Here is a 9214-nt window from a genome sequence, read left to right as displayed (position 1 = left end):
TGCCTCCTGGTTCGAGCAAGTACCAAAGAAACGTCCACGTGTCTTTGAGGCCGAGGTTGCCCCTCATGTGATCGTACAGCTGGCCCCATTGTTGGTGTGCCAGTTGACTTGCATAGGCATCAATCTCCTTTAAAAGCGCGGCTATGCGCCGCTTGAGTGGCAGATTCTGTTTGTAAGTGAGCCACCTATTTTGAAGGCTGGCATGCGCTTCCAAAAGGTGTGGTAGGCGACAGTCTGCCGTCTCTGCATTTGGGGTGTCAAGGATTGTGGATGTGGCTCAAGCCACGTCTTTTGCGAGGGTTTGTGTCCAGGTGTCCAGATCTGTGATGGTGTCTGCGACGTCTCGTAGGATTTGACGGAACTTTTCCCAGTCCACCACCTCCAGGCGTCGTTTTCTAACCTGTATTAAGGTTGTGAAGTTGAGTTCGGTGTTGAGTATATAGTGATCACTACCGAACGAGTGCTGCGTGTTTGTCCAGTGACTGTTACAGAGACGTTTCGAGAGGGTTAATCAGGGCTGCTGTTGTGTTGAATACTTGTTCCGATCCTTGTTGCCTGGTCTATGTTGTTGAGCAGGTATAAGCCTTCGTTCTGCTTATTTTGTGTTGAGTGGTTCATGAAAGACCGGCGCCTTTGCTAATACTCACTGAGCGATCACGACCGGCCTGTAAAATAACGATGTGAGCCATTGTTGAGCCCCTCGTACATAACAAATATTCAGTGCTTGCCTCCACAACCTGGCGGGACCTCCAGCTTCCTTATTCTAAAAAAAATAAAGAAAAGAATCCAGGCTCTGATCTATCCACGCAATACCACTCCAATAAATGCACTAAAAACATAAAGATATCATAGCATAATCTCCAAGCCCAGGCCAAGGGCTGTAAAGGAGTTTGCAAATTAAGCGTGGTTAATAAGTTACTGACTGTGACAGTTATCGGGCCCAGGTTCACCCAGGAGCTATGGACAACAGATAGCATAGACACACGCACAGCAGAATTAAGTAGACGGATGCGACATGAAAACCAGTAAAAACATGGGAAACAAAGTCCTACATCTCAGTACAGGGATGGTAATCGTAGCGCCGGCTGTCAGGTTGGAGGTGAGCGGTCGTTCGTCGCAGCGACTGTAGCTATAAAAAGTGCTGAGGCCTATGAAGGTGCCGTGGGGCTGGAGTGTGCCGGTTGGCCGGCAGCGTGGCTTCGGGTGGCAGCAGCCGTCGGCTGGTAGCTAACCAAGGCGACAGGGTGGCGGAGTGCTGTGTGGGGGCCAGTCCCCGGACCTAGGGGCCCGGCGAGACGTGGCGAGAGGACCTCGAACCTCGAACTTCAAGTAAACGCGTCCCGGCACAGCGGCACAAAGCCGAAGCCACACTCCTACTAACTCTGACGACCTGCACCACGGTGTTGTTGTTGGCATCATAAAGTGGTAAATACCCCAAAGGGGGCTTGGCCATGAGTGGGCGGTGACTACAAGTTTTGAAGATTGCATGTGGCAAACATCAGGTGGCATAAAAAAATTTGAGCTAGTCAGTTTCCATGACAGAGGTGGTTGATTGTGGTAGGGTGGCCTAATAATCATATATCTCTGAGAGGTACTGAAAAAACAAAAGAAAGAAAAACCGAAAAAGGTATAGCAAAAAAACATGACAACATTAATAAAACGAGGGTAAGAATACCTTGTGACGGAAGACGTTTTGATTCTAAAAGAAAAGTCTGAACGGCGGTACAAGCATTTGTATGTCCAAGCATATAAGCGCTAAGCGATAGAAACTGTATCGGCAGCGGTCCCAGAACCTTTCCCGATTTATCGCAAGCCCACGGCAATGACACCGGAGAACACTTTCGTCTCTCTACTGACCCGCCGATAATGGCACCACAGCGAGTGAAAAAGGGAGTGTACTCGAGCGGTGACAGGAAATTTTAAACAATAATCTAATATGCAAAACTTAGCAGAATTCGGAAGCTTTCATAAAGCTTTACTCAAATCGAGGGTGAGCTTCCGCAATTCTCTTTTTAAAATATTGAAAATGCAATGGCTGCCTGAAATGTAATGTTTCTTTTTCAGTGCGAAGCATATATGTTAATCCCGAAATATCACACGTGTTGAACGGGAACAGAGACTCAAATAAAGCATTTACCTTCGTTGTCTTCACTTGTAATACGCACGTAAGTTGAGTTTCTGACTCCTATCAGGTTTCTTTTTCTTAATAGAGACGATGCTTGTAGATGGAACACATATACTTTTGCCTTTAACTAGGTGCGAAACAAGTCGATGGCATCAGTTTTTAAAGCGAAGAAAAAGTAATTGAGCTACCTAGAGCTGCAAAGCCCTACAAAGAGCATGGCATGGTACAATAAAGCAGGCAGTCCGAATTTGGTGCCGTGGTCAGTGGGAGGAAGTTCTATATCAGAACGCTGCCTTCACTACCCTGCAGATTTTTGGTATATGGGCCCTAACCACAGAGGCGCAGCTCCCTTTTCGTAACGGTGATGGAAGTGGAGGCTGGTGGGTCTCCTTTGTCACCTGGTGTGTCGGCAGCGGCCACCCAGAGAAAGCACAAGTACCGGCTTAGTGTCTCAAGCAGTCAGGACACTCTGGTTTATTCGACGTCAAGTAATGTCTCCTTTTCTGACGACGGGTTCGTACCGGTCGTTAGTAGGAAGCCCAAGTGCTGACTGCGCACACAATCCCTGTCGTCCTGATCAGGCCCGTCAACGGTCATGACGGCGCGCTGTGCCCCGGCCATTATCATCTTGTTTGTGCCATAGCAACCGACCGACAACCTGAACTTCCTGAACAGACAAGCCACCTCTATGTAAAGCCTCGTACCGGGAGGGATCAAAGAAGTGTGTGAGAAGGCGTGCAAAACGTCATTGCCATTATATTAAGGAACGGAGCGCACTGGAAAAGTTGATCGCCATCACGAAACTCAGCAGTATCAGCTACCCTCTCTTATCCTCCAAGACAGCTGCATTGCGGCTGACGTAATTTAGTCTACACCGCCATCTGTGATTCCGATTTGCCCATCTTAATCAAGCCGGCGACAAACAGCATTTCAATAAACCAGGTTGAGTGCCTCGGAAGGTCTAAGTGCATCGAGCTGACCTTCAAGGGTGACTTTATTAAATCATAGATGAATCTTGGGTACTCTCACCACCAAGTTCGACCTTTCTTACTTAAGCCGCTACAGTGCAGGAAGTGCATGAGGATCGATCATGCTAGCGCCGTCTTCAACAACTTCGTCGTTAGCCCTAAATGCTCCGATCAGCACAGCGGCGACATTTGCCGCGCGACTGTCTTGCAGTGCGCCAACTGCCACGGCCATCACTACTCTTCCCCGTCGGAAGACTGAATGAGAGGTACTGAAACAAATGGTGCGAAAACATTCCACGCAGACAGAGGCCACTGCAAAGGTGCGACGACGTCGTTCACGTCGCCGAAGATCCTCAAAGAAGGCAACCACCTTTGAAGGGAAGGCCTGAAACGCCACTGCAGCATGTCTGCCTCCTCCAGCAACGGCACTAAATCTAGGGAGCCCGGTGTCTGGTGACGCCGCGTCAATTGCCTCTGATAATAATTGGCTACCTCTAACGAAGTCTTCCACGTCCACTTGCTCAGGGGCGTTGCCGCACTCCCATAGTCTGACGCCTACGGCTGACCAGACAACAGCCACGATCCGGACCGGGGACAAGATCTTTAAGTGGTTGCGATGCTCACATCCTTTATGGATATCCTGCATGTTCTCCTTTCTGACCTGCGCACGCCAGTAGCACACGACGCACTGCAAGTAATGGACGCTCTAGATCCAGTTCTTGCAGCTCAACTCAGCTGTAAATGAGTTAGTCAGCCAAGAATCTCCTGATGAATTGACACTGCGGTACCAAGGCAAACCGCCCTGGTTTGCTGCCAGAGAACGATTGGCTTGACGGACAAATTTTGACTGCATTCCTCTCCCCTCATCTCTTTCCCTTTTGAATCCCCTTATCCCTCTTCCCCAGTGTAAGGTTGCCAACGAGAACACTCCTAAGCAGCACAGGTAATGGCCGCAATATTTTAAATGTATTGGCAAAGGCAGGTCCTACAAAGGACCCCAGTGAAGCCAGCAACTTCCAATACTGGGCCGATTACTTGTTCGGCTTGGGTTCTGCTCATTATCCCTCTCTTCCCTCTTCCTATTTATCTCTCTCTCGTAGTCAGTGCGCCATGTTCACGCCAGCAGTGGAGGTTGTGCTCGCACTCCGCGCATCAGGCGCCCACTTTCAGCTTTGTGCGGAAAAAATACAGCGCATTTCCTCGCGCTGTAGAGATTGAGACAGCGGCTTTTTCTTCGTTTCAAAAACTGATATAGAATCGTCTTTCTCAGGCTGCGAACCTTCCTTTGCCACAAACCACTAGACTGTTTTAAGAAAAGTTAATTAGCAAAGTTTACTTAGTTAGGTAATTAGTGTAAATAATTAGGTAATTAGTGCAAGTAAGTGAAGTTTTCCGCTGCTCAAAGTGTTCCCAAAATTTCTTTACATTTTAAGCACCCTATATTCAGGAATTTTAAAGTATTTCCTGAAAGGCCGCGTCTAATAGAACATCTGCAATGTGTGTAACACAACTGCTGTGTCCATCATCGATTGGGCGCTGTTTGCAGTCGAATGTTCAGTATGAAGCAGCCCGTAAAACTCTCTCATGTGGCGTAGGAACACATGTGAAAACGTGCATTGATCAGAGTGCTTAAACAAGGTCATCTCTACATGATGTCAGAAGAGCTCGGAACCTGGGATTAAGTTCCTTCAAGCTACACCAGCTCAAGACCATCTTCTTCATAACGAACGGCGGCGTTTCTTCGGATACTCTGCCGTCTTTGATTGAGAGACAGCCTCGGTTCGCTGGTTTGGCAAGCCTTTCGCCGCCGCTAGCGTTGGACTTAGATGACCCGGCTTCCTGGTCGTCGTGGGTGGAACAATTTGAAGATTTTTCAGACCATTCAAAGCGTCTCTGGCAACGCATGAAGTCGAGGTTCGTATGCTTTTCTATTGTATGGGAGTTCAAGCGCGCCGTATCATCACTTCACTTGGGCTCTCCGAGTTGGAGCGCGCGTCGTACGCAGAAGTCAAGCAACGCTTCATAGCCTACTTCGTCCTTCCAGTGAACGAAGTGCACAAAAGTTTTCGTTCTTATAGGCGTATACAGCAACCATGCGAGAGTGTGGACGCGTACTGCTCGGCCCTGCGTTCGGTGATAAAGAATTAAAACTACGGGTCTTTAAACCGTCGAGGACAGGCTGGTTCGTGACCGCTTTGGTGTTGGCCTGCTAGACGTAAAGCTTTCAGAACAGCTGTGTCGCACTCCAGATTTGATCCTTGACAGAGCGCTTTTGCATGCTCGCTTGTGTGAAGACGCGCAGAAGGAAAGAGTGGAAAGGGCGCTCGAAGGCTTTCTGCCTCTGCATGTGGATGCCGCCAGGCGTCACAAATCTATTCCAACAGACTTACGTCAAAAAACTTCGAAGAAACGTTGCAACTTTTGCGAACGCGAAGCTTGTGTCCGTGACACCTGCCCTGCGTGCAATGCAGAAAGAACATTTTCAGAGCGTCTGTCTCGCCAGCAACCTTATCGCCAAAACACTCGCACGCCATTTCTGGGCAGCCTATCAAGAATGAGAAGACGGACAGCACCAAGTTCGTGTGCGTTAAGGTCAACGGACTTCCACTCGAATTTAAAGTGGACTCAGGTGGAGAAGTGACTGTTTTTCCCGACACCTTTCCAGGCGTCCCGTCACTGCTCGACGCGCCAGAGGGATGCCTCACCGGGCCATACAACCGCCAGCTTACGGTGGCTGGTCAATTTTCCGCTACTCTCAAATGGGAAGTTAGCATTTCACCACAGAAAATCTACGTCCTGGCGTCGCTGCCGACCCCACTTCTGGGTTGCCCAGTCATCACAGCTTTTATAGCTGTCTATTTTGTTGATGCGCTGGTACATTCTCCTCAATTACTAAGAATGGTTCATACCCTTCTCCTTTCCAAACGCAAGAAATTTTTGATGGCCTAGGGACTTTCGCTGCGGAATGCCCTACCCGACTCCCGCTGATTGCCAAGCTTTTCACACTTAGTGTTGCTTTTAGGATTTCTCTAGCTCTCCATAATGTGGTCAAGGAAGAGATTGGCATCCTTGAAAAACAAGGAGTTATTAAGCGTATCGATAAGCCTACAGCATGAGGTGCTGGCTTAGTCGTGGCTCCTAAAAGTTTCGGGTTAATACGGCCTCTGTGTGATTCCGACCAAACTCAACAAGGAAGTTTTTAGGGAAAGGCACGTATTGCCTACAGTAGAATGGATTTTAGAATAACTTGGTGATGCCAAGGTTTTCTCAAACCTGGACGCCACAGCTGGATCTCAACACATCCGTTTTTCGGAAGGTTGTCAGGAATTAACTCATTCATCGCGCCTTTTGGCTGGTACTGCCAATGTCGTCAGCCGTTTGCAATAACATCTGCCCCAGAATTACTTCGGAGGGAAATGGCTAGAATCCTGGAAGGCCAATATAACGTTGTCAATATCATTGATGACATTCTGGTTTTTGGGAAAGATAAAGAACATGACCCGAAGTTAACTGAAATATTGGATCGCCTGGGCAAAGGCAAAGCCGTTGTAAAGCTTAACAAAAACAAATGTTGTTTTGGACAACAGTAGGTAGAATATCGGGGCGTAGTAGCGAGTGACAAAGGTATTTTTCCGAGTCCAGACAGGCTTGAAACTGTCCATTCTTTCTCAACACCTACGGATGTTCACAGTGTTCTCCGGTTTGTTGGTAGGGTGAACCACATGGGTAGCTTCCTTACAAATCTTTCACAGGCTACAGCACCGATAAGGAAACTCCTAAATAAATATAGCGTCTGGTGTAAGGGCCCTATACAAGAATCAGCTTTCGACCAGGTTAAATCAGTACTCGTCTTCACTGTGTGTAGCTAAATATCACCCAAGGTATAACACAACTCTCTTTGTGAGGTGAATTGTTTCGCCATTGGTACGGTTCTTTTGCAAGAGCAGCCCCTGGGAAGCCACGTCCTGTAGCGTTCGCATCTCGCTCCCTGCCAGAGACAGAAAAACGCTGCAGCCAGACCGAATAAGAGGCTCTGGCAGTGGCACGAGCCGTTTACCGGTTTTACCAGTTCATCTGTGGTAACGCATTTATTGTGGAAACCGATCATCATCCTGTAGTAAGCGTGCTAGGGAAATCCAATATTGACACAATGCCTCCTAGGATTCAGCGATTTCGTATTAAACTAATGCTGTATCAGTTTCAGCTTGTTTATGTTCCTGGTAAGCAGCTTGCTACCACTGATCACTGTCTGCCACACCAGTAGCTTCCCCTCCCCAAAGACTGGATGTACTGGAGAAATTCTTAAAGCTACAATTTTCAGCGATTACTGAAACTCGTCTCATCACTCTTGACCATGTTCGCAGCCGTCAACAACAGGATGGAGCGTGCACCCTCTTAGTTGAGCACTGTACACAATGTTGGCCGCGGACGGAACGACTTCAGCAGTATGTGGAAAATTATTGGGAGCACACAAGTGATTTGTGCATCATAGATTCCATTCTCTTCAAGGATCAGAGACTTATCATCTCTGCTTCACTCCAAAAGATGACATTAGAACTTCCCCATGAGGGTAACCTGTGTATAAATACAACGCGCCAACGGGAGCAAGAAGCTGTTTGGTGGTTCAGCATGTCGCAAAAAATCTGTGACAGAGTACTAAACTGCCAGCAATGTGCAGCAACACGAATCCTTCGCCAAGAGCTACTTGTGGTTGCGCAAACTCCTTCGATGCCATGGAAGGAATTTCACATTGATTTGATCAAGCATAAAGGCCATGATTATTTGCTGGTTGTGGATTATTATTCAAGCTTTCCTGATGTAATCCACTTAAAGAGTACCACATCTGACAATGCCAGCAATGCCATCAAAAGTATCTTTGCTCGGTTTGGCATTCTGCAGCTCCTAAGAAGCGACAATGGACCTCACTTCGCTTCAAAGCTGTTTTCCTTCGTTCCGTGTCGGTATGGTTTCGAACCTAAAACTTCAAGTACTAATTGCTTGTACTCGAATGGTGAAATTGAGCCAATGGTCCGTACCATCAAGGAAATCTTCACAAAGTCTTCAGATCCCTTTCTAGTACTTTTCGAGTATCGAAATACTCCGGGTGTCACGGGGTATAGCCCAGCGCAGTTGTTGTTGGGTAGAAGGTCGAGGTCAAGGTTGCCGATGGCAAATCGCCAGGTAAAGTTAAAATGGCCGTTATCTACCACTTTCAGCAGCAAGAATCGGCAGTCACGACAGTTTCAGAAGCAGCATTTTGACAAGAGACCTGCAAGAGGTATGGGTAAGGGATTTAAAGACTCATGCGGTGGTACTCAGTCCCGCAGCCAGTCCCGCAGCCACGCTCGCATGTGGTGGTAACTATTACGAAAGTATTAGTTTGTAACAGGATACATCTGATAACTTGCGTCGATGAGACTTCTATTCCACAGTCTACAGAACTTGTGGACAGTGACAAACACCTGTGTCATCAGGGGCGTCCTCAGACACAAGCTTAACTGCTACTGAACCTGAGTGTTCAACGATGTTTGCCACCTCGACAAGTGCGAGTCACAGCAGCCGTTCTTGAATACCTTAATATGTGTTGCGCGGTTCCTCGATTCGTAAAGAAACGCAGCAAGCCCAGCTTCTACAGTGTTCTCCTGGCTCAGTAAGTGACGCACTCCCGTCTTCTCCATCACCACCTGCGCTTGATACACGATCCTGCCGTCGTATCAAGCCTCCTCGCAAAGTGAACTTGTGACGATACCGTAAAGTGTGATGTGACATGCAATAATGGCTTTGTTTTGTTGCGGTTTAACGTCCTAAAGCGACTGAGGCTATGAGAGACGCCGTAGTCAAGGGCTCCGGAAATTTCGACCACCTGGAGTTCTTTAACGTGCACTGACATCGCACAGCACACGGGCCTCTAGTATTTCGCCTTCATTGAAATTCAGCCGCCGCGGCCGGGATCGAACCCGCGTCTTTACGGTCAGCAGCCGAGCACCGTAATCACTGAGCCACCGCGGCGGGCGTGACATGCAATAATGTGTGCTATTGAGTGATGCCGCTAAAAGTGTGTGGTTTAGAGTGCACGCCGCCAAAAAGAGCTGTTACCACAAGAAAGGGAGATGTAGAGGGC

At 48.1% G+C, this 9214-nt stretch overlaps 1 protein-coding gene across 2 annotated transcripts in view; it reads right to left on the bottom strand.

Moving 5' to 3' along the window:
* Nucleotides 1-9214, bottom strand: part of LOC149353988 (uncharacterized) — a 55976-nt gene that overhangs the window by 35055 nt on the left and 11707 nt on the right. The gene's annotated exons all lie outside the window — the stretch shown is intronic.

Source organism: Amblyomma mixtum, chromosome 3 (assembly GCF_055824585.1).
Source record: "Amblyomma mixtum isolate Tamu chromosome 3, ASM5582458v1, whole genome shotgun sequence".
Classification (NCBI taxonomy): domain Eukaryota; kingdom Metazoa; phylum Arthropoda; class Arachnida; order Ixodida; family Ixodidae; genus Amblyomma; species Amblyomma mixtum.
The sequence above is the reverse complement of the archived record's forward strand: the minus strand, read 5'-3'. Positions and strand labels throughout refer to the sequence as shown.